The 26245-nt window shown below is 34.7% G+C and overlaps 1 protein-coding gene across 2 annotated transcripts in view; it reads left to right on the top strand.

The window, feature by feature from the left end:
- LOC111060911 (lachesin-like) overlaps window positions 1–26245 on the top strand; it is a 328507-nt gene that overhangs the window by 205102 nt on the left and 97160 nt on the right. The gene's annotated exons all lie outside the window — the stretch shown is intronic.

Raw genomic sequence — 26245 nt, 5'->3', positions numbered from 1 at the left:
ATAATTTAGGAGAGGATTTTTTGAATCAATTCTTTCATGATACTGTGACTGTTCTTCTGAATTCAAAGTTGCGAATGTGAACATGGATGACAATTACCTCCAGGTAATGCAGTAGTGTTGAAGATTGAGATACAAAGTCAGCAATAAGCGTTGGCATTGTTATTGGCGTATGCTTTGGTGTCGGCATTGGCGTAGATATTGGCGGTGGCATCAGCATTGGCGCAGATTTTGGCATTGGCGCAGGCATCGGCGTTGATTTTGGTGTTGGCATCAGCATTGGCGCAGGCATTAGCGTAGCTATTGGCATTGGCATCAGCATTGGCGCAGATTTTGGCATTGGCGCAGGCATTGACATCAGCACAGGCATCGGCGTAGATTTTGGCATTTTGGCGTAGTTATTGGTGTTGATATTGGCGTAGTTATTAGTGTAGTTATTGGTGTTGACATTGGCATAGTTATTGGCGTAGTTATTAGTGTAGGCATCAGCGTAGATTTTGGTGTAGTTATTGGCATTGGCGCAGGTATCGGCGTAGTTATTGGCGTAGTTATTGGCGTTGACATTGCCGTTGATATGGGCGTTGATTTTGGTGTTGGCATCAGCATTGGCACAGGCATTGGCATAGCTATTGGCATTGGCATCAGCATTGGCACAGATTTTGGCATTGGCGCAGGCATTGGCGTTGATTTTGGTGTTGGCATCAGCATTGGTGCAGCTATTGGCATTGGCGCAGGCATTGGCATCGGCGTTGATATTGGCATTGGCATTGGCGCAGGCATCGGCGTAGGCATTGGCATCAGCACAGGCATCGGCGTTGATTTTGGCATTTTGGCGTAGTTATTGGCGTTGACATTGGCATAGCTATTAGTGTAGGCATCAGCGTAGATTTCGGCGTAGGCATCAGCACAGGCATCGGCGTAGTTATTGGCGTAGATATGTCACACTAGTTCGAAAATCACCCAAATGTTCTTAACACTCTTCATGGCGTTCATTTGTTGCTGATTTCGAGATTCACATGATAACTATTTCAATGTTAATGTCTGTGCTGTACCTGTTATCTTAAAATGCTTATAAACTAAAAGAAAAACTTGATTAGGCTATCAATACAATCTAATACACATAAAAATTATTTTTAAATATATATGAAATTGAAATTTGTTAACATCTTATTATACAGTCAGCAATACATAAATTGTGAAATATGGACATATCAATGATAAATTTAAAAAATTTCATTTTCATCTATTCACTGTTCAAATATCAAAATTTAATCCATTCTTCAAAATAGAAATAGAATTTCATAACACCCTGTATCATTATCAAAATTGTAAAAAAAAAAAACATCAGATCATCACAACAAAAATTAATTTCAATACATATTTCAATAATTTCAGACAATTGGTCTTCTATTCACAATCATTTCATAATATATCTGCATTTCATTATCATTTAGTATAACATTTCATTTATAGCATTTATAGCAAGTTCATTTCACATTTATGATTTATCATTCAGGGTTTCGAAATTATTTAGTTTTAATTTTGTTCAAAAATTGTATAAAAAGCAAATTATTTAATATTGTTAATCATCGTTTGTTGGATACTATAGTTTATTTCGACTCTTCAATGTTCTAAACACAAACTACATTTCATGACAAAACTTTACTATCAATCATTAAACAAGAAATCATTCAAAACATCAATAATATTTTGCTTCAAAGGCAATCAATATTCATAAGTAATCTGCATCTATGGCAATCAACATTATTAATCATTATTTTTGCATCTATGGCAATCAACATTAGTAATCAACACAAAAAATATTATCTCATTACTGCCTCTCTAAGTCATAACCTCTGTTATTTCTTCTTTAGGCAATAATGGGTTTCCATCTCAAAAAACAATCACATACCAGCGAAATTCTAATCAACAAACCCCACTAAAAATTCTACATACACTCCAGCATCCATTTCAAACGATAATCAATCATATCAAAATTTATAGAACAAACAAATTTAAAAATTTTGAAAAAGATATCAATCACAAAAACTTATTTCAATTAATAATATAACAAAACTTTTTAAATTTAACCATTTATTTTTTAAAATAATTTTAAATTTAAAGACTGTATAATAAGTACAAACATTTCAAGATTATTATACAAAGATGATCAAGATGAATAATGGGTAAATAAGTTCCCTAAAAAATACAAACAAGAGAGAAAGAAAACTGGGCAAATAAATTCCCTAAAACAATACAAAGAAGAGAAAGATTAATTAGAGCCTATCCTACATGTCAGTACTGAACTTTCATGAGGAAGTATATTTAATAAAATATACTACTATGGAATTTTGTAAATTCCAAGTATGACTCTAATTTGTTATAATTGTGAGCTATCACTCCCACAAAAACAACTGGTGAAGGAAAAAATGTTGACTATTGTGACTGGATGGATAGTTCCTAGATGTCTGTAAGGCAATGTGATAGCAGACTCTAGTATCGGACCACAAAAACAAAAGTATGCAAAAGGATTTACAAACATTTGATGTTGCAGTCTTAAGGTTTTTATATCGCAAACAAGTAGGTCAGATAATCGAGTCCAGCCGTATGTGGTTCACGCCCACACCTCTAAAAGAATCACACCTACTTGTCTACCAAAAATCCAAAGTATTGGACAGCAAAAAAAAAAATGCAAAATGGGTTAAAAGCCCAGAAGAAAACTATAACCTAATTACATATGGCTTATGGCACGATATGCAATGAAAGATGAGAACATGGGACATAATTGCTCTGAAAAACCTAATTACCTAATATGATACCTAAAAAAAAATAGACATGATTAAAATATGTAATACATGATGAAAAAATATACCGCAAGCAAACAATTATTTACACAACAATGGATAGATTTTAGAAAAGTTAAGTTTTATCAACAATTTAAAGATTAGGAAAATAAGCTACTATTTTAACTTCTAATATTATTTCAGAAGAATACAAATTTAAATGACTATGGACAAGATTGGTTAAGATATGCATCATAGAAGAAATTTACTGAATATTACACAAAGACAGGGAAGAATCGAAAATTGAAAAGATTAAGGGCCAAGAAAAATAGGCTACAGGAAAGAAAAAAGACACAATTATGGACTCTTACCATACACTGTGTAGCGATTATGCTATTCTGAATCCCGGCATAACACAGGATTCCTAATCATTGTGTGTTGGGGAATACCCTTTCATCATGTGATTCACTGTCATCATCTTGTAAATAAGCAACTTGAAACAACCTTTGAATACTAATACATCAATGGAGACTTTATATGCTTTGTTTTCTTCAAGAACATGATTTTATTCATGGGTTCATTTGTTTCAACAAAGCCATTTTGCTCACAAAAGTTAGTCATGTTCACTTGAGAATGCATTGCATACACCTTTTCAATTCTCAGTTGAAAGTTGAACTCATCAACTTGACTCAAAGCAACATTCATTTTGTTTACATTATTCCTAACCTCCACAGAAACCTGTCTCATGTAATCATTCACTTTGTTTATAGTTTTCCTAACTTTCAATGTAGCAATATTACTTTCGTGATAGTTGACTTTCAGTGAAGACAACTCCCTACCTACTTCTTTACTCAATTCTACTATCTCATTAAGGTTGACTTTTTCAACAACAGTAACTAGGCCTACATTGTCAGAAACTTGAATGAGTTGATCCTGTATCTTAACACTACTATTATCCTGCTTCAATTTGTTTTCATCTTCATGATTATTACCCAATGTTTCATGTGCATTTTTCAATAGAAGGTTTATACTAACCTGCTCTAGTCTAATGCTAGTACATTCTTGCTTCATATCATCAAACCTAGCATTTTGATTTTTAAACATTTGGTCTAACTTAGCATTTTGCTTATCAAATTTAGCATTTTGCTCATCAAATCTAGCATTTAACTCATCAAATCTAGCATCTAGCTTATCAAACCTTTGTGTTAAGAATGCTATAAGATTCAGATCATTTTTAATGTTTGCCATTTTGTAATATGCACTGATTCATTAAAACTTGATCTCTCTTGAACCGACTTCCCACTCAGCAACAAACCATTCATAACCTATCAAGATATCTATCCACTAATAATTTCTATAACCAGGGATTTCATGGTGTACTATTTGGGACATATTTATTTTGTAATTCGGTCCCACCACAGGGGTAACATTTGCCGTGCTACCAATTTTTCCTTAAATCGGTTGGAATAGCATTCCACCTATTAACCTAAGGATAGTTGTCGGCTCCAATGAAATAGATTCTTGATAAACTGTGAATGGATCTATTGCCTATGAATGAGAAATCCAGTTTTCAGAGCAAATGAACTTATAATCTTCAGATGAGTTTATACAAATACACAAAGAACTATATCTTAAGCCTAATTATTTTTAGAGTAACTACGAACTAAAATACTTATCTAGTTTACAGTTGAAACACAGTGGCTATTGGCTTGAAGATACAAACAGCTAAATCTTAACAAAATAGAACACAAAAATTTGTATAAAACTCAATTTAAAACATTAATAAACGAAAATGATTCAGAGCAAAACTCCACAACAACACTTGTAGCCAGCCATTTTTCTAGAGAAGGCAGAACAGGAAAAACCTAAGTTGCAAGTCACAAAGCCAACGCCTTGTTCAGTATAGATTTTACAGACACGTCACCAAAAAATTATAACTTACAAGTTTAGAATTCACATTCTACATCTGTTCTCAATAAAACTTTATTTTGAAACTATTATTTTAAATTTTTATATATATCTCGATTTAAATAAACCATTTATCTAGTAATTTTGTTAACCCTGCCTCGGTGACACCATGGAACAATGCAACAAACATTTACGATAATAAATTCTCCGTCAAAAAGTTTGTTCGTCTATTGATGACTCTGATATTTACTATAAAGTTCCATAGATCTCGAATTGAAGATTCGATTCAAATGTGAGAAAAAATGTAATATTACAATGTTTATAAGAATTTTTTCTTATTATTTTTACCTCTACTATCACGTATTAAATTATTTTACCATAATTATGAATCACCCTGTATTTATCCAATATAAATTCCTTCCCACAGCAGCTGCCAACTTTGAAACACTCATCTCTAGACCCCGAAATACACTGAAGTAACGAACGAACCGTTCGCTCTCCCCACTACAGTGTGTGGGCAAATCCTACACAAACTTGGTTCCCCGAACCAAGTTGGCCGATCCAAGTTCCCTAGTGTATGGGGCCCTTAATAAGGATGGTAAAATATCGTTCGAACAAAAATCGATGTGTGTGTAGCTAGCCTTACCCAGTTCTTACATTCCTTGCCCTATTACCATAAGTAAGGAAAGTATTGCTTTCCCAAAAAAATTAAGGTACCCTAATTCAATGTTTTCTATACGTTTCAAGTTCCCCTGAGTCCAAAAACATGATTTTTGGGTGTTGGTCTCTGTGTGTGTGTGTGTGTGTGTGTGTGTGTGTGTGTGTGTGTGTGTGTGTGTGTGTGTGTTGTGTGTGTGTGTGTGGTGTGTGTGTGTGTGTGTGTGTGTGTGTGGTGTGTGTGTGTGTGTGTGTGTGTGTGTGTGTGTGGGTGTGTGTGTCTGTGAACACGATAATTCCATTCCTGATTAACCGATTAAGGTCCTTTTACCATGAGGATCCGACAATAAGATATTCAATAAAATTCAATTCAAAATGGCGGAAAAAATGGCGGATAGTTGCTAAAAAACCATGTTTTTCACGGTTTTATCGAAAACGGCTCTAACGATTTTCTTCAAATTTACACCATGGATAGCTATTTATAAGCCCTATCGACTGACATGAGTCTCATTTCTGGGAAAATTGCAGGAGCTCTGTAATATTCTTGAGAATAATGGCGGATAATTACTAAAAAACATGTTTTTCACGATTTTCTCAAGAATGACTTCACGGATTTTTTTCAAATTCATACCCTCTATGGTTATTTATCAGCTCTATTAACTGGCATGAGTCTCCTTTCTGGGAAACTAATGGGGGGTCCACCCCATCCTTGAGAAATGAACTTTGTAACCTCCTTCTCGTGCATGAGGTAGGTAGGTAGAGCAGTTCATAAAAAGAACACATAGTTGAGATAATTCATCTGTAGAACAGCTGTTTTGACGACTTTTAGAAAATCTCATCGAATTTAACAATTTGCACAAAGGAAAAATTACTCTGAAAACAACTATATATACACATATACAGTAGTCTGATCGTAGTTTCAAATATGTTGCTGCCAATCGTCATTATGTTATTCCCCTAAATTATTCTCGTTTAAGAATGAGGCTTACAGTTCAAATGAGCAAGGAAAGTAGTCTGAGTGTACCACACCAGATTTTTCAATGTAGTTTATGAAACGGAAAATATAGTGAGGTCCAAGTTATGATGGTAGTATTTGATTAACATAATAAATTTTTTTAACAAGAATGAACAGTTAATACTACATCAGATATACAGGTATCAGCTATCCTCTATAGAGGACAGTGGAAGACAGAGAATTGTCAACGCTGTTCCATCTTTCTCCACTGTCATTATAACGTGGTTTCCACTTTAAAAGTTTATAGTTATTATTACTTTTCATATAATATAGTAAGATATTTCTTTTTCCTACAGTTACGTTGAAAAGTGGCCATTGCTGCACTGATTACAGAACGCAAAGAATCACTTTTCCGCTCTAGTGCGGGAAAAATTTTTCTGCACTCCAGATTTGCAACATGGCAACGCAAAATACTTAGTAGGTTATATGGAGCAACAGTGCAGCAAAATCAAAATGAAGTTGGTAACAGTGACTGCTGTGGCTGCTATAGTGAGCAGAGGTGCAACGAAGCACAACGCGCTAATTATTATTCATTATAAATATTATAACCAACGACAACGAGGACTTTGGGATTTTAGGATTAAGGTTTTTATCAATAATAAAATTACACAGAAAAACATTTGATGCATTTCAGGCAACTTTACCCATAATTACCCACTTTTCATATTCAATGGTAACTGTAGGAAAAACTTAATGTGAAATACGTGTGCAAAGTTCCTCTGCTGCACTCAAGAAACCATTCCGCCCTCGCCTACGGCTCGGGCGTAAACGTTTCTTTCGGTGCAGCAAACTGTCACTTTGCGCACTAGTTGCACAAATAACTATTCCCTCCACCCACTGTCTGAAGTACTCACTTTACTCTCTGAAACATAATAGAGTGTCACTTTTTCGCTCTCGGTAGTAAAAAACAGAGAAACTCCCTAGGGAGGAAAAGTGACTCCATTTAAATAACATGGGAAGCACCTCCATTTTTGAAACTTACATTGTAATAGGTTAGAAGGTCCAAGCTCAGATGAGGAAGCATATAGAGTAGTCATTGAACCAACTAAATTCAATACCCCAACAAGACATTCGATCAGTATATGAAATTTATGTTTGTATACTGAAGTTATTACAAACTTCATATCACTATACTAAAAAAATGTAATTTTTTCTTATTCCATGTTATTCACAATACCAGACAACGAATATTCCTCTTCAACTAATCAAATTTGAAATGGGAACATCATCATAGCTGTAGCTGTGGCGGCCATTGTTGTTACAACTTTTGCCGACAGATAGTGCTGTCGGAGGAGAACTGTGATTACAAGCCAGCTGTTTCTTTTTACTTTTTCATGTTGTAACACATTGTTTGGTCAAGTACGTTTTTAAAAATTATTTTATTTGAAGTTTTTATAAAAATACTAGCCGTCAGGCTCGCTTCGCTCGCCATATCCGTCTAGCCAAGGGGCTCCGCCCCCTGGACTCCTAACTGAATCATCCAAAAATGAGATCAGTGGGCTCGCTTCGCTCGCCTGCATGTAGACCTCAGCGGAACCTCAGTAGAGAATTCTGGACCCCCGACTGGATTGTCCAAGAATGAGATCAGCAGGCTCGCTTCGCTCGCCTTCATATTCCTCGGCGGAACCTCTGTACCGAATTTGAACGTATTATGTCAATTTGATCTCGAAAAACACCTGTTACTATATCAGCGTATCTTAGGGCGAACAAAATTCCTTCACCTCAGCTAAACCTGTGTACTGAATTTTTTCTTATATATTTCCATCAATTATTGAAAAAGGTGAGGAAACGCAGAAAAGCCGAGAAAACTCTAATTTTGGGCGTATCTTTGGCGTTAGTCTATTTCAAATTCCTTCTAACACAACATTATTGCACCCCAGCTGAGCTTCTGTAGTAAATTTTAACATTTTCTGTTTATTTGTTCTCGATAAAGCTGAGAAAATGCTAAAAACGCAGATTTTGGGCGTATCTTTGGAAATTTTTCCAATTCCGTTCTTATTGCGCCTCCAAAGGGTCAACTGAACACACCTACCAAATTTGAAATGCTATGTCATATTTTTATCATATGTTAGGACGATCCAGTCGGGGGTCCAGACAAAACGTCTGGCTAAACGGATATGGCGAGCGAAGCGTGCCTGACGGCTAGTAATATAATATCCCCAGGAATAGCTCTGATTGAAGTAGCAGTACCCAATAAATTTTTCCACGATAAATCAGGACCTCCTAAATAGGTATTTAGGAGGTACTGGATAAATTGGTAGGTATTTAGGATGTCCTGGATAAATGCATTTCAATTTTCAACTTGGTGCTAACCTAACAAAGTCAACTCAACTTAATGCAAAATTTTTAATTTAGTTACCAGATCAACTGTTTCGAAGAGGTACTCTCTCCAGATTATAGTTCTATATTAACATATGGTATGCACATTTCAATTATAATTTCAAGATATTGGAATAAGAAGAATATACTTGCTAAAAGACGAACTTTAAACCCTTGAAAACCACCCTTGGAGTTGAAATATCACCAAAAGATTTATTAGTGCGCCTCTAAAGGGCAAACTGCACATACCTACCAAATTTGAACGTTTTTGGTCCGGTAGATTTTTTAGTTCTGCGAGTGAGTGAGTGAGTGAATCAGTCAGTCAGTCAGTCAGTGAGTGAGTGCCATTTCGTTTTTATATAAAGATAGGTGGAGGAAAAATGTTATGTATATCATGAGTGAAAAATGTTTTTTTCACCCTCAGGAAAATTGTTGCCCTCTGCTTTGCCTAGGGCTTCAAACTTTTCTTTCAGGGAGAAAAAACAGTATTTTTCACTCTAGATATACAAATTACTATTTCCTTTACCTACTGTCTAAAGTGCTCACTTCAGTCCCTGGAACATAATACTGAAGTGTCACTTTTTTGCTCTGGGGACGAAAAAAGAGAAAAACTCCCTAGAGCATGAAAGTAACTCTATTCAAATAACATGGGAGGCATCTCTATTTTAATAACTTACATTTTAAATATGTTAGAAGGTCTAAGCTCAGATGAGGAAGCATAATAGAGGTGTCTGTCATTGAGTCAAATGCATCCAATACCACAACCAGAAATCTGATCAACTCATGAAATATATGTTTGTATGATATTACATACTTAATATTGATTGATTATTTTATTTATGTAGATAACAATATATACTGGCTTATACACTTATATAAAATAGCTTACAATACAGCAAAATTATAGATGAATTTACATAATTCAGACTGAGAAAATAATTATTGAACTGTATATGATACGAGAAAAGCAATTTTGTGATAACTGAAAAGATAATATTGCTATACATCCACATAAATTGGCGGAGCTTTGGACATATCAATGACCATTCTTCGGAAAGAATATTCAAAATGTCCTTCCCACTAACTAAATTTATTTATCAATGGAAATATTGTATAAGTTTCAATTAATATGAATATTAAAGAGAAAAAAAAACAGAAAATTAATAAAGTGAAATATTTATATAGGTAGATAAGATCAAATCATCGATTAATAGAATGGAGTAGGCTGAAAGTAGATCACGGTATTCAACTTTCAGTAATATACAGCAGTATGCAGTGAATAATTAAAATAGAATGAGTTTATAATATATATATATATATATATATATATATATTATATATATATATATTATATATATATATATTATATATATATATATATATATAATATATATATATATATATATTATATATATATATATAATATATATATATATAATTTATTCAGTCTGGCAGTGACTGCCGTTGAGAACAGTCGATGAGATTAACGTTGCGATAACGATTATCTGCTGCCTGCTCGCCAACCCGGTGTAATATTTTACGAGTTTACGTTTGTTTCGGATAATCATGTCGCTCTGTGCTAAGTGTAATTTGAAATTTTCGGTTAATACTCAGGACGTGATTAAGTGCTCTAAGTGTGAACAATATTATCATGCTACGTGTACTCGCATAAGAACAGTTGCCAAATTGTCCAATCTCGGTGCTCGGAAAGAATCTTGGCAGTGCGATACATGCAACACCAATCCAGGAACTCCAGAGGACGAGCACAATGCAATCCTCGATGCAATTAGTCTGCTCAAAGAAGATTTCAACTCCAAATTGGATTCACAGGCCACGCAGTTGTCAAAAATCACTAGTATTGAAGCATTGGTGACAAAAACAAATATTTCCATCGAAAGTATTCAAAAATCGCTCGAAAATGTGAAATCCGACGTGAACAATCTGCAAACCGAGTGTGCTAATTTAAAGAAGCAAAATTCTGACCTATCTAGCGATCTATGGAGAGTGAAGCAAGAACTGAGAGACATACAACAGTATTCGCGTAGCAACAATTTGGAGTTCATAGGAATACCTCAAACTGAAGGGGAAGACGTTTATGAAATTCTTAAGACTGTCGCCGCATGTATTGGCCAACGTTACTCGAGAGCGGACATATCTGTTGCCCACCGAGTGCCTCTTACCAAGTCTAGCAAATTGAAATATCCACCCATAATAGTTAGCTTTATTTCAAAAACAATTCGAGCGGAATGGCTGTCAGCTGGCAACAGAGGGAAACAGCATCAACTATTAGCGAAAGACCTACATCCGACGATGCCTCCTGAGAACGTCTACATAAACGAGCACCTGACGCCTCACTATAAGTTCGTGCTCTCATACGGCAAGAGGATGGTGAAGGAACGCAAGCTGCACAGAGCCAACGCACGCAACGGCAAGGTTTGGGTCAAAACTAGCGAGCAGAGTCCACCCGCAAGAGTCTGGTTTATTGAGGACATTGATCACATTATTACACACAAGGCAAGAGTAGGAGACGACCGTAAGCAGTAAGTCAAGTTATAGAACAATAAATTCACACAACATAAACATTGTAGGAGTAATTAATTCTTTTAAATGAAACTCCAGATAATGTTTCCACTATGTGTAGAACGAATCATGATATCTAGTTATTTTTGTTTATGCTCTATGAGAAGTATTTAATAAGTTATTTTAAAATAATAATTACTTTGTTTTTGTTTGTTTTTTCGTTTTGTTTATGCTCTATGGGTCTATGAGAAGTCCTATAGAATAAGTTATCAAAAATAATAATTACTTGCTTGAAAATGCTTCAATTTCTTTCACAGTTTAAGTTTTTTTTCCCCCTTTTTTCTAGTTTATTTATTGAAGATATTGAACATTCATTTTGTGCCTAAAATAAAATATTACTCAAGTGATGTACCTATTATTACAGTAGATCGATTTCAATTATTCATTAATTTTAATTTAATATAATATTAATAGCTGAAGATGGCTTTATTATTAATATTGAACTTATGATTTTCCCAAAGATCACAAATCATTATTATCATTTTTTCTCAGTTCACAATGTACTTAATTGGCCATCTCATTTTCCTTATACTGTAGTTCATTTGCTCATTTCAAAGCTAGATAAATTATTGAAATTGAAATTCAGTCAAGTTTATTAAACAATTACAGTCAACAAGAAACATATCTCAAGCCATGATAATATATCAATAAACTCTATTATAAGAGATAATGGAGTTTATTTGAGCTGTTGTATTCATTTAAGTTTTTAGTCGAGTATTTTATTAGGAGAATGCAGTATTATTACTCTAGTTCAAATGCAGATGAACTTAATATCTATAATTTATTTATTCAGTTGAATTTCAATTAGGAAGTTGATAATGAACTGAATTATTTTTGTTACTTTCAAAAGATAAGAAATTATTATTAAAAGAGACAATATTACCCCATCAATAATTTCATGATATATAATAAATTTATTATTCGAATGTGTTTTATCAATCATAAAGGTTTGATCCTTGGCTTCCAATAATATTAGTAAACTTGATAAAATATTTATCTATATACATCTATATCTATTTTTTTTTTTTTTTGTTCTTCAACTTGATCTTTATTATTTAGTATGTACTCATTAATGATTATATCCTGTTTTCTTGCACCGGGAGTAAGATGGGCGGGGAGCAGATTAGTAACATTTTTTGAAAACAATATGAACAGGCATGAGAGAGAGATAGATGTTCTAAATGAGATAGACTGTTTTGAATATGATAGTTTTATTAATTTCAATTCTTTATTTAAAAGTGAGGTCGAGAGCTTGAGAATTTTCCACTTGAACATACGTAGTTTTAACTTAAATTTTGATAGTTTGCTATTGGGTTTGAATGAATTGAATTGTAGATTTGATTTAATCATCCTCACTGAGACATGGATGGATGAGGACGACGAATATTCACTCGATGGTTATGATACGATCAAAACAACTTTAAAACAGAATCGTAACGACGGAGTTATTATTTTTGCTAACAAATCGTTATCAGCTATCGGAAAGGAGATAGTGTTGGGAGGAGTAACAGCATTGGAACTGAACTTTAATTATAAAAATAAGCAATACAATATTCTGGCTGCCTACAGAACTCATGATAGTAATGTTTATACCTTCATTGATAATCTTAAATTACACTATGAAAATCTTTCTTCTAATAAAACTTATATTTTAGTCGGAGATATCAATATAGATATATTAAGTAGCAATCCGAGAACTGAGATGTATTTGGATGCTATGTATGAGTCGGGATTTATTCCTTGCATTGATAAGCCTACTCGTGTAGACAGCCGTACTGGTACTTCAACCTGCCTTGACCACATTTTTATTCGACAGGGGAATTTCAGCGAGGTTCGCGCTGGTGTGCTGCAGGTTTCAGTAACCGATCACTATGGTGTAGCATTGGAGATTACTGACTACAGTCACAACAACTCACATAAAGAAGATAATAATATTAAATTCCATATTGAGAGTGATCGTTTGCGGGACCTGTTAGCTCGCCGGGGCTGGGGCGCTGTGCTTTCTCAGTCAGATACCAATCAAGCTGCAATCAATTTCTTTGAAATAATTAGGGATTGTTACAATTTAGCTAAAAAACCTCTTGCTAAGACGAATGCTAAACTGAGAAAGCTTAAGCCATGGATAACCCAGGGCTTAGTCTGTTCCATTAGAGAGAGAGATAGATTGCATAAGATTGCCAAGAAACAACCCTTTAATCCAATACTGCAAAATCAATTCAAATCTTATAGGAATTATTTAAATAATCTGATCAAAATTACAAAAAATAACTATTTTAGAGTAAAAATAAATAATTCCAAAGGTGATCCAAAACAATTTTGGTGTACTGTTAATGAAATAACAGGTAAGAATAAAAAAAAGAACAATTCCCAATAGAGCAGTTTGTTAATATTCAGGTTGATACTGATGTTCATAAAATGGTTGCTAATGATTTTAACAACTATTTTTCTTCAATTGGCCAGAGACTAGCCAACCAAATCAAGATTAGTGGACCTCCAATAGCAGATGATAGGGACTATAGAACTGATAGAGAACTTTTGAATTTTCAAACCATTTCAGATGAGGTTATCCTGTCAAATATTCAACAACTTCGAGGTATGTCAGCCCCGGGCTATGATGGCATATCTGCTCGTTTTTTAAAAGAAAATATCGACCTGTTTCTGTCTCCTTTAAAGCATATTTATAATTTAAGTATAAGCACTGGTATTTTCCCAGACGTTTTCAAAGTGGCAAAGGTATTTCCACTCTACAAGGGAGGTATCAAGTCGGACCATAATAACTTCCGTCCTATTTCAATGTTGAGTGTTTTTTCCAAAATATTAGAGAAAATTATCAAGTACCAACTTACATTATATGTGGAACAGAATGGCATTCTCTCTGAGCGACAGTTTGGATTCAGGACCAGCAGATCTATATCTGAGGCATTATTCCAGTTGAACCAGGAACTGAACGTGTCACTAAATCAAAATAAGAAAAATCTACTTGTGTTTCTAGACCTAGCAAAGGCCTTTGATACGGTGGATAGGCCCAGGCTTTTAAAAAAACTTAATCTTATAGGAATACAAGATAAAGCGTATAAATGGTTGGAATCATATTTGACCAATAGACAGCAGATGGTGCAAATAAATGGAGTAGAGAGCGACTTGAAGAGCATCCAATATGGTGTGGTACAAGGAAGCACTCTGGGGCCGCTTTTATTCCTAATTTACATCAACAATCTACCTAAACTGAATGTAACCGGAAGCCTGTACCTGTTTGCCGATGATACAGCCCTGCTGGTTTCTGGTGACACGAGAAAAAAGATGTATGAAACTGCTGTGAGTGACCTTGCAAAGTTGAAAAAATGGCTTGATCATAATACATTAACTCTGAATGTGAAAAAAACTAAATACATGGAAATTTCATTGAGAAACACTGTTGAAGACACAACTCAATGTTTAATGTTACACTCTTGCAATGATTGCAAAGCTCCACTTGTGGTTGTCCGTCGATAGAACGTGTGAGGTGCTACAAGTACTTGGGCGTAATGTTCGACGACAACCTCAATTGGTCAGCACATATTGCATACATCAGAAACAGAGTTCGTAAGGCTATATTCTTGTTCTACAAGCTCAATAACATATTAAATCAGAAGGAACTCAGGAACATATATTTTGCATACGTTCAGTCACTAATACAGGGTGGTATAATCTCATGGGGTGGATGCTATAAAACTAATTTGGAACCTTTAAAAGTAGCACAGAAAGCTGTTTTGAGAGTAGCATTGAAGAGAGACAGTAGATCCAACTCACATGACCTATATATAGACTTCAATGTTTTGGATATCAGGCAATTATTTGTGAAAAATGCACTAATTTATATGTATAAGCACCATACTGATATTTTCATTAGAAATACCCACACATATCCCACCCGAACAGCTACAATTTCAGGAATAATAACACCTAGAATTAACAAAACATATTCATCCACAAACATTTATTACATAGTTCATATGCTTTTCAGGAATATTCCCAACAAACTCAGAGAATTTGATGCAGCATCTTTGGTAGTGTACAAAAAAATTGTGAATCTTTGGCTAAACGAAATAGGTAGGGATGGAACCGAAAATATCATTAGCTCAGTTTATAGGTTATAGAGTTTTATACCCAACTTATTCTAGATGAAACAAGTAGGCTACTAACTAGTGGACGTTCTCAAGCTCCGGTCAATTATATTTTTCAATAAGATAAACTAAATTTCAAATCTCTTTATTTCTTTACTGTCCTTACCTGTCAAGTTCTCATACAAGTTTCATCTTAATCATTTAATCATTTAATCCAGATTCACCCTTACTCACAGGCAATAGCCTATGTAAGGGTATTTCTCATTGCTGTCATATTCTGTATTTTGTACAGAACAACAAATTGTTATTATTGTTACTATAGTCTTTATTATGCTATGCTTATGAATTTCATGTTACGTTGAAGTAGTACTGTATTTAATGTTGTGCTGTGCAATATGCATAAATTTTGTAAAGTGTTGAAGAGAATAAATTTGATTTGAATTTGAATTTCTATAACAGGTTTATAGGTTTGTATTGGTGGGATGGGTGAGGGATGGTTGTCATGTCATCGTTATAGGGCTGGACAGTTTCAGTCACTTGTTCCAAAAGTTTTTTTTTTTTTTTTTTAAAGTCAGAATGATGCTCGCTTGGCTCTCGATGGGCCTTATAGAAACAGAAAGTGCATTCCATAAACGACAGGCACTGATTAAAAATGATTTTGTGAAAATAGTGGTTTGTAGGTTGGGTATCCTTAAAGTTCTTTCTCCGGTTCTAGTATGTGAAGCATCTATCCTCCTACCACCAGAAACAAATTTGAAATCATCTTTGAAATAGTTCGGATTTCCGTATTTCAAGATATCTCTAACAAGCTTGACTATTCGGAAACGTCTTTGATCGGGGAGCTTCAATGTTGAACTGGCAATGTGGGCAGGGGTGATATGTTCATGACGTTGAAGAGAGTAGCCGAAACATAGACAATAATTTTGGCAACGCTGTAGTTCATAATTCATAGTGACTTGCATATTGTTGAGAACAGAATTACAATACATTGAATGTGGGAAGATAAGAGATTGAAACAATAACAATTTAATGTTTTTAGGGAGGATGTCGTGCATTTTCTTCAATAACGCATCGCTGAAAATACCTTTGTACATGTTTTGTTCACTTGTTATGACCAGTCAATAGTATTATTCATAATAATTATTCCTAAATTTCTCACTGAGCTACAGTAAGGAATGTCATTACCATCTACACTAATTTTGTGAATCGATTAAAGGTCAATATTGTTTATGAGACGGGAATATCCAACTATAATGGGTTGTGTTTTGATGGGATTAAGCTTAAGGCCATTTTTCTTTGTCCATTCAAATATCGAATTGATATCTTGATTCATAATTCCAACTGTTCCATCTATTTTTGTTATGGGACAGCTTAAATAAATTTGAAGGTCATCTGCATAAGTATGGAAGCTGGAGAACTTGATAATGGAAGAAAGGTCATTAGCCTACAAAATATTAGTGGATGATAAAAATGTATAGACCTACATATTTTTAAATATCTTATTCTATTCAAAATACTAGCCAACAAATATTTTTCATCTGCAACATTCAAATCTGAAACGCGTGATCTGGAGTCAGCCATTTTTGATAGCCGCCCAGCTGATAATTGTTACAACTTTTGTTGATAGATAGTGCAATCGGCAGTGCCAATCAGATGACCGGTTTTAGGTTTAGGATTTTAGGTTATGTTGTTAGAAAACATTGTCACCAGTAACGTAAGTTATTAAAATGATTTGGTTTGCAGTTTCTATGAAAAAATGTAGATGGAGGGAAAATGTTGTGTACATCACGAGCGAAAAATACTTTTTTCTACAACTGCGCGTAAAAAAATAATTTACATATTCAATTCTCCTCGTAAAACAGCTTATTTCTGAGGAAAATCCTCAGTTAATTAAGAATCTATATGCAAAACTTCAAGTCAATCAGTCCAGTAGTTCAGACGTGATGATGTGTCAAACATGATTTTCCTATCCCGTACGTGTAGAAGCCAGTTCTTTTCTTTATTATAGTTGGTAGCACTGGGCTACACAAATAAGTCAGTTGAATTTTAGGCTGCCTAATTTTTGGAAATTTTACTTATTTACTGTCGAGAATTTTGCATAGTGAGTGTTCAAGTGATTTTTACAAGTGCTCAGTTACCTGGTAAGGATATCCAATTCACAGAATCGTAAGTGGTAATAAACTACACAGTTCGAACTACACACGCTGTACTCTCCGCACAATAGTCTCCATATTGTCAACCGGTACTTTCCTGTCATTACACATTGCTGTTTACAAAAATTCAATCGGAGTACTCTCTGACATTATTTAGTTTGTCACTGCTGCTGTCGATCTCGCTGAGTCTACGTAGTAGGCCTATCACTGATAGTTCGACCGGCTGACCGTTTATCAGACTGCTGTTATCACGATCAAAACACAGCTGATCAGTTGTTTACGTGAGCCGTAATCGCTCGAATTCCGTTTCGGCTCTTCATCCTTCCTATCTATTTATCCAATTAACAGCATACCTATGTACTCAGGAGCTTCCTATGTTGTATTCAAGCCATGTTTGCTCTCTTGGCGCTTCCTTTAATATTCCTATCTGACCTCTCCTAACATCAAATAATAATTACACATTTCCATTATTCATTATTTATCAATATAATCGTTATTACGACTGTAGAATATAGTCATGAACTCTTACAAAATTCTAACAAGAAGAAGTCGACTTGAACTTTTGAAATTGTCCGAAGTTGACGGAATGCATCTGAGTGAAGGATTGATGAATGAGGAGGTTGTGCAGTTGGCTCTTGAGATGCATGGAGCATTGGGTGTCATCTCTTCCAATTATTCTACAGATGCAATTGTGGACATTGTCCCTCATCTTATCAATACTCTGAATCGACTAGATGCCTCTCTAAAGGTAAATGACGATCTTCGAGGAATTCTAAGTGAGATTTCAACAGAAAATCTTCAATTGAAAAATAATTTAGTTGTTGAAAAGCAAAGAAGAGTCGAATGTTTTGAGGAATCACTGAATATGGAAGAACAAACTGATCAAGAAATTCGAAGATTAAGAGAAGAAGTCAAGGATCTATTGGAAAGTAGAGACAAACTCAAAAATGAGATCTTGAAAAAGGATGCAATTGTTGTATCATTGAACGCTGATTGTCATGATTCGAGATTAATGACGCAGAACAACTCTTCAATAAAAGAAAACAATGAAAAGGATATTGTTTTATTGGAAGAGGGTTGTCAAGCAACTAAAGATAAGCTCAGTGTCCCAGTGAGAGTAAAATCTTTCATTCACATGTCAACTCAAACCAAAAGTAAAATGACATGCTCGGATTGTTCTGAACTTCACAAAAAACTGGAATGTAAAGAGCTTCAATTAATGGAAGTAAGGCAGCGTAGATGGGAGGATAGGATTGAGATGGAAGCAAAAGCTAAGGTATCTTCAAATAATAGGCCTTTGAAATCTCCATCAGGGAAACAACCACACATCATTGTAAAACGTCCTACAATAATTAAAAATAGAGTCAGTAAACTTCCTGCTTCTCCCACTCCAAGAGCTCTAGGCCCGAAAAATACCGGTACTGAACATGATACCAAGAGATTACCTCCCTCAATTCCTAATCCCTCAATTTGTGGAGAGAATAGATTTTCAGTGCTGGAAATTTTTGATTCACAGCCCATTACACATGTTGAGCAAGCTATCTATCCTCAATCGCCGGAATGTCGGTCTTCAACACATCCAAAACGTATCAAACCAAGGTCGATGAATGTGAGATTTTATTCGGATAGCCAAGGAAGAGACGTTTTCAAAAATTTTAACGACAACAATCATACGTTCTGTAGTATGATTAAGCCCGGAGCTAAATTCAAGGACATATCAGTGGAATCTGGAGAGCTGGACGAAAATGATGTCACTGTGTTTCTGGGAGGTACGAATGATATTGCCTGCAACGAAAGGAAGGAATTTCACGTATCTCTTCGACAGAAACTGCGAGACCTACAGAATCGACGAGCGGCAAACGTAATTGTTTTCTCGGTACCACACAGACACGATCTACCCAGCTGGTCTGCCGTTAATAAAGAAATCCAAAAGGCGAATAAAGAGAACTTTAATGTATGTAAATATTTTAAGAATGTGACATTTGTGAACATTACAAACATAGGTAGAAGGTTTCACACCTCTCATGGCCTTCACTTGAGCTCGTTAGGGAAAAAATATGTGTGTGACAGAATTGTTGATGTAGTACATAAGCTTGCTTCTAAGCAGGGTAAAATGTGTGAATCGTGTCCGGTGCAATACCAGTTTGATTCTTTTTTAGAGGTGGACCCAACAACTATCAATCAAACCCTGATAGATTGATAGACCCAAAGCTTAGTTTAGAACTTGATGAAAATAATGTAGCTGGATCTTTCAAAATGAATATTTAAGCTGGAGGTAGCGTTCTGTCTCATGGTGATGTCGGTGTACAGAAAAAAAGTAATAATACTCGAAATACTGCAGAATTTAAAGTGGGATATCTCAATATTCAGGGTATCAGAGGGAAACATGTAGTTTTGAACGAGTTTGCTAATGATAATATGTTTGATGTACTATGTTTGAATGAACACCGGTGCCAGGAAGACGAAATTCATTTCCATAAATTAGATGATTTCCAACTTCTGAATAGCTTCAACAGGAAACAACATATTCATGGTGGTGTGGCAATTTATATTAATAAAGCATTGGTGGATAAATGTAGCAGATTAGATTTAGTTTCTTTTTGTAGTGAGCTCTGTAAGGCAACTAGAAAGGATGCCTGTCTTGACAATATATTTACAAATGTAGATAGGAATATAATTTGCTCGGATGTAACTTCTTTTGCTTTTTCGGATCATGACTCAGTTTGGTTGAAAATGAATAGAGCTAGCTCAATGTTACCAAGCAGTGAGTGTGGAGAGCCCAAGTTTGTCATCACAAGACCAATGACAAAAAATAAATTTCTCAATTTTAAAAATGCTCTCAAAAGTTATGACTGGAAAAGGTTGCTCAATAATAATAAACATTGCTCAGCTGATGTAGTCTTTGATAAATTTTTCAATGTTGTATTGAATCTATTCGAATCTAATATTCCTATGCATAAGTCTAAAGTCAATTCTCGTGTGCGTAATGTTAAAAATAATAATGCATGGTATACTACTCAACTTGCAGCTATGAAAAATGAATTAGAATTGCATTCCTATATGTATAGAATTTATGGAACAGATGAGTTGAAATCTAGGTTCTTGACATCCAGAAGAAATTATAAGTTCGCTGTAAATAATGCTAAGAAAGAGCATAACTTGTTAAATATTCAATCTTCAAACAATAAATGTAAGGCAGCATGGAATATAATAAATTCTGTTGCCAACAGTAAACATAAGGAGTCCATAAAAATATCTCCAGATGAATTTAATAATTTCTGTATACAATCTGTTAGTGAAATATGTGATAGTATTATAAGGCCTAGTGAGACGGCAATGGAGCTTTCAACTCGGTATGGTAACAATCAAACTCGACAGGAAAATCTCATCTTCAAGGAGGTTAGCCAAGAAACAATTTTGAATATAGTTAAAAATTTGAAATCTTCAGACAGTTTGGATATCTATGGTCTCTCTAGTAATATGCTTAAAAATATTATTGATTGTTTAGCGTTTCCTCTTACTTATTGCATAAACAGGTGTTTGATTGAAGGTGTATTTCCAAGAGTACTAAAATTGTCGAGAGTAGTTCCTATCTATAAAAAGGGAGACAAAAATAGTGCATCTAGTTACCGTCCAATATCCCTCACTCCGATTTTATCGAAAGTCTTAGAATCTATTATCCATAGCCAAGTCTGTAATTACTTAAAAGAACATAATATACTCTCAGATGCACAGTTTGGATTCAGAAAGGGTAAATCAACTATCCATGCAATTGATGACATAATGAAGCAGGTGCTTAGGGCTTTTGAAGAGAGAAATTATGCTCAGGCTACCCTATGTGACCTCAGTCGAGCATTCGATTGCGTGGATCATGATGTGCTTCTGAGTAAGCTGGTTTATTATGGGATTATTGAAAGAAAGGTTGGGAACATTTTCGAGTCATTCCTTAGCGACCGCAGACAAATAGTATGCATTGGCAAAGAAAAATCTCAGACAAATGAAATAAAGCGTGCCACAGGGGTCAGTTTTGGGGCCTTTATTGTTTATTTTAATGATAAATGATTTGCCACTCTGTGTGAATACCCATTCCATACTGTATGCGGACGATGCAACATTTTTCAATGTTTGCACATACTTTAATGACCTTCAAGCTGTTGCTGAGAACACCTTATCACAAGTTTCAATTTGGTTCAGAGCTAATGGTTTTTTGCTAAACGAGAGTAAGACCCAAGAAAATCTTTTTAGTTTGAGAAAATCACCTGTGGAGAACAATTTGGATACTGGTAGTGTAAAATTTTTGGGTATTTTTGTTGATGGCAAATTGACATGGGAGCCACATATCAGATATGTCAGTGTTAAACTGTCCAGAGTTGTCTACTTATTGAGAAACTTGATGAACTACGTCCCTAAGTCATATGTGAGGTCTGCATATTTTGCGTTCTTCCAGAGTATTATTTCATATGGGCTTCTATTCTGGGGAAATAGCGCACACGTGCAGGATCTTCTATTAATTCAGAAAAAAGTTATCAGGATTATTACAAACTCTGACAGATTGGCTCACTGCAAACCATTATTTGTTGAAACAAGAATATTGACCATAATAAACCTTTACATATTTACTGTTCTCATATACACAAAAAACAACCTGTCTAAACATCATCTAAGAAGTAATATACACTCTCATAATACTAGGAGAAATAGACATATCGATGCACCTTTCTGTAGACTGGGTAAGTCACAGAATAGTTATTTTTTAATTGGAGTGAAAATGTTTAATAAATTGCCACATGATCTAATAGATGCACCATTCCAAGTGTTCAGGAATAAGGTATATAGTTGGTTGATTAAAAACCCATTTTATTCAGTAAATGAATTTTTAGACGTAAGAGATCCTATTCTATGAAATAGAATATTTTAAACCTGATTAGGGAAACCTAAACCACGTTTTTAATAGTTATAATACATATTTTATGATATTACTGTTGTGGTTAAGTTAGGTCTGTATGTTATGACTAAGTTGTTTATGTTGACTGACTATAATTGACTAGCTGATTTGACGTTGTCTATAACTGTTATTATGTTGAATGACAATAAAATTCTATTATTATTATTATTATTATTATAGTATAGATTAACTGTTAATCAATAATGTATTATATCTATGATTAGGATAGCGACTCCTATTTATATGATTACTTGCTCAAGAACAAAATAATAAAAACTTTTTGAATTTATTAAAAATTAATTACTACACATTTAGGATGTGGTAATAGTACTAGAAAAGCTCTCTGAGATTACATCGACCACCCCCTTCACACAATATCACACCCAAAACCCCAAAATACCCTCCCAATAAAAAGACCTTAAAAAGCCACTGGATACCTCATACTCCCTCTAACATCTTCCGAACTCTCTATCACGAAGAATACTTTACAAAACGCAGCAGATGTTCGGGACAGAAAACGGTGCCAATATATTATCTACCATCTGCTAGACGGTGTCACACTTTTCCAAAGCAAGAAAACTTCTACGAGCAGCGAATTTCCCGCAGTTTCCCCAAGAATATGTAGAATATGATAAAGAAAGAAATTGTCATCATTATCATTATTCAATTAATTTATAATATTATGAAGAAAATAATTGGCTTGTATATGTACGGGATAGGAAATACATGATTGACACATTATCACTTCTAGGGATGTCAATCCCGGGATCCCGAATCCCGGGATTCCGGTCCATTTTTGATACGTAACAATCCCGGGATTTTTCAGCGTCAATCCCGGAATTTAAAAACCTGAAATTGTGTTTCGTATTTTTCTAAAAACAATTCAATATAGAATTCATTTATGGTGATGAATATGAGTTTTGCATAACTAATAATTTATTGTTCTAAGTGTTTGACTAATTTATTCTACATGCACAGCCCACAATTGCATATTATACATAATATATTGTACTCTGTACTGGCTACTGACTAAAGGCCATTCCACACAGCACGTGGCGTGCATGGCTGGACGCACGCTAGCTACTATTTAAAACATCGCTTCCCAGCTAATCAAATGAAGCAGTTCACATAGCAGCCACGCGTGGCTACCGTTCGCTCTCTGAGCGATCTTTTCAAACGTGTCCGGCCACGTTTTGGTCCGAGCATGCGCAGAACGTATACTAGACGTATATAAATGTAAAGAAAATAACAACTCAGTACCCTTTTTTTGAAATATTTTATCACAACATGTTTCGGACATTTATGCCATTTTCAAGTGATATCAGAAAAGAGATAAAAATATGGCATATCAACTAGACGTATACTATCATATAGAATGTATACTATCATTGTCAGCCTCAAGGTCGCGCATTAAATGATGGAATTCGCCATAGGTGTTCCTTTTTTTATTGATTGGATGTACTCACTGGTCCCGTGCTGTCACCAAATACAATAAAACCAGCTCAGTATCACTACTACTGCTGCTGCTCGAGTCATCAAACCAAGGTAAGCCACAAGAAAATCCATATTCACACCATGGGACCGTCGGAGTTGACATCTTCCTGCATACTGACGGGAAACGTAGCCGGTATAGCATCGCAACAGTCGTGGCGGTGTGAATTGGCATGTGGCTAGAGTGGCCGGCGTGGCGTGCGTCCAGCCACGCACGCCACGTGCTGTGTGGAATGGCCTTAAATAGAATTTGCATTATCGGTTCGCAACATTCGCTGAATAGTTTTTTTATATAGAATGGTTGTTGATCGGTTTTTATGCCTCTACTTTAGTTTCTGTTTACACAGTACTACAATTACCAGTCTAGACGGCGCAATTTTTGCAATACTGCTAATGTAATCACCTTGAAACGCACTCACAACTTTGAAAAGACTTCAGAAATCAGAAATAAACAAGCACCATCTATTCACTCTCTATCTAATGATTACTCTTCTCTTATCTTTTTCTATCATAAGTAGAATATCTAGTTGGCTCTATGAAATCTCATTAAAAAAAAATTACTACCAATCTTGAAAACATTCATAGAAATAGAATGTTTAGTTTTAATATTATTCCTAAGTATTTTTCCATTTCAATAATATCCTCTCCCTCTATAATTAGTCCTTTTTCATTTCCACAGACTGTTACCTACTGATCGTGTAATTATTGAGAAGGAACAATTGGTAAACAATGCATGAAACTGATTCACATCCCCACTTCTGAGTTATTGATTACGCTATTATTTCGGACCATAGATAATTTTCTGTTGGTTCCCCTTGTTGACAATCAATAATTATATCCGAATTATATATTATCATCCATCAGGAAAATTTACATCTTATCATGACCGAGCTAAACATTCTTATAATTGGGTTGGATATTGATGGTAATCCATTCCCGCAATGAAATGAACAATCTATGACTTTCATCTCTTAATCTATACTATAATATTCAGTGATAATAATGTAAAATTTTTCTTCCATGTTTGGTTTTGAAGCATTTAAATATTAAAAAATCTACTTTGTGAAAATATTTGAGAACTGAGTTTTTTGTGAAGTGAACAACTACAAGAATCAACCTAATTCGGACTATGTGTAATCTTTTCTATATTTTGGGAGAGGAATAGCACAAGTTTCCCTTATTCTTCATTCTCTCCCTATCATTTAGAAGATTTACGTATTGTATGAATGAATAAAGAATGAACTGATGAACTAACAATTATTTCGAATATGGAGTTTATATGTTTATATGTTGCGCATTTACGGCGAAACGCAGTAATAGATTTCCATGAAATTTGACAGGTATGTTCCTTTTTAAATTGCGCGTCGACGTATATAGAAGGTTTTTGGAAATTTTGCGTTTCAAGGATAATATAAAAGGAAAAAGAAGCCTCCCTCATACGCCAATATTACCGTAAAAATCAGACTGGCATTATTAATCATAAATCAGCTGTCTAGTGGACTATAATACAACCCGTTCAAAAACATAGAACATCTTGAAAATGTAGGCTATCTTTCCATCAACGTTAGTAGCCAGAATTGTCTACTAACTTTGTCTTTCCGTAAGCTGAGGCCATAACTCTAGTTTGGAGTTTGGAGTTTTTGATTGAAAACATTTTTTTCACATTTATCTTTTTCAATTTGATGATCAAAATTGCAACAAATATTATTGAACAGAAATTGCTTTCTAAAATCATGAAAAGTGAGAAATGAAGTTTGTAGGAAATCAGCAATATGGTAGCATATTTTGTTTATTATTTCAACACACCGATTTTCCTCCAACACGACAATACAGAATGTTCTCTGATGGGTTGATTGTATTGGCGTATCGACAGCAGCCAGACCCGTTAACAGCGCTCACACTCACATTCCGGCACGATACGTCACGGTACGATAGGATAGGAAGCTCTATGTTTATCAAGGATTTTTTCTGGATATTTTAAATAGATGAATTATTATTCATTAATTTTTGAGAAAACATAACACCAGGTCAATGTAACTTTTTGAGCGCGAGGTCTACTGTTCACGTTTTCAATAATTATATGAATGAGAAAATAAAGAGTGTCATAAAAACTGCGACTACGCCCCGTTTCGGAAAGCCAAGTTTCTGACTCCCAGCTGTTTAAAGTCTAGAATTGAGCTTGATCCCGTGCTCGGAATCTTCTCCAAAACTGCTCTTTTTCATTGTTACGTTTATGATATCAGCCATTTTAAGCGTTGAAAAGACTGACCAATCACAAGCGACTTTCACATTTT

This window comes from Nilaparvata lugens, chromosome 9 (assembly GCF_014356525.2).
Source record: "Nilaparvata lugens isolate BPH chromosome 9, ASM1435652v1, whole genome shotgun sequence".
In the NCBI taxonomy this organism is placed as follows: domain Eukaryota; kingdom Metazoa; phylum Arthropoda; class Insecta; order Hemiptera; family Delphacidae; genus Nilaparvata; species Nilaparvata lugens.
The sequence above is the reverse complement of the archived record's forward strand: the minus strand, read 5'-3'. Positions and strand labels throughout refer to the sequence as shown.